Consider the following 747-nt stretch of genomic DNA (forward strand, 5'->3'; position numbering starts at 1 on the left):
CATTCCCTCACGATTTTTTTTTTCATTTAAAGAAAAAGTTACCGCAAACAAAGACAACTTAAGAGATTGTTATGCAGCAAAGGTGTCTCACTCGAACGATATTCTGATGTTCAAGGATAAAGTCACGGCGATAATGGATATTCATTTGCATGAAATAAGAACTTTATATATGGCGTGACGGGTGGAAACTATGGGTTTCTCGCCTTATCAACTGGATTTAAATGGGAATGTCTCATCTTAATTCTAGTGATTTGTGAATGAGAAGATAAGTATTTAGAGTTGTATAAAGATTTATGAAGATGTAAGGTAAGGGATTAGATATACTTTGATAGACTTTACGATTGGAATATCATTAGAATCAAGTAAAATAATAGATATAATATGAAACGTTTTTCTGACGCTAATGATTTACGAGTGAAAATAACCATGGTTGCTAATTACCGGAAGCACAGGAATCATTGCCTCCAACCTCCCCTTCAGAATACAGAGACCCAAGATCTGTAACAAGGCGCTTGCGAAATAATCCATAAATAACGAAAGGCTGTACAAATAATTAAGGAATAATTGATGTCACAATATGCAACGACGCAGACGCAGGCGACCAACAAAGGAGAAATGAATTATTTTCGTAGCATGGCTTAAATTTTCGTCGAGTGACAAGCGTAGGGTTAAACTCGAATGCACTCACGCGGGAAAGATTTAGTGTTTCCTTTTTTTAGTGAATTTGGGTTATGGAAAGCGGTTTGG

This window comes from Penaeus monodon, chromosome 22 (assembly GCF_015228065.2).
Source record: "Penaeus monodon isolate SGIC_2016 chromosome 22, NSTDA_Pmon_1, whole genome shotgun sequence".
In the NCBI taxonomy this organism is placed as follows: Eukaryota; Metazoa; Arthropoda; class Malacostraca; order Decapoda; family Penaeidae; genus Penaeus; species Penaeus monodon.